This window comes from Penaeus monodon, chromosome 22 (genome assembly GCF_015228065.2).
Source record: "Penaeus monodon isolate SGIC_2016 chromosome 22, NSTDA_Pmon_1, whole genome shotgun sequence".
Taxonomy (NCBI): domain Eukaryota; kingdom Metazoa; phylum Arthropoda; class Malacostraca; order Decapoda; family Penaeidae; genus Penaeus; species Penaeus monodon.
In genome coordinates this window covers 11,047,551-11,047,779 of record NC_051407.1, presented here as the reverse complement: position 1 = coordinate 11,047,779, position 229 = coordinate 11,047,551, and the positions used below count along the sequence as shown (strand labels likewise).

Genomic DNA, 229 nt, shown 5'->3' with positions numbered 1-229 from the left:
GTTGATAAAGAGTTACATGACAACCGACTGAATTTGAGCTCAGCTGGCTAGTCTCATCCCCCGCCCCCCCTTACCCACTCCACCTTCTCCCATTCTTCAGGGGTTTGCTGTGACCTTTATTATTTTAAAAATGTGCTTTCCTGTTGTATCATTTGATGAATGATTATGTAATGTGATGCATATCGTGTGTGAAAGGAAACATGGAGACAAAAGCAATGGATAGATATAG

The 229-nt window shown here is 41.5% G+C and overlaps 1 protein-coding gene across 1 annotated transcript in view; it reads right to left on the bottom strand.

Moving 5' to 3' along the window:
• The window catches only part of LOC119586936 (solute carrier family 22 member 5-like), a gene marked incomplete in the record, with an annotated part of 32,490 nt that overhangs the window by 31,310 nt on the left and 951 nt on the right, over window positions 1-229 (bottom strand).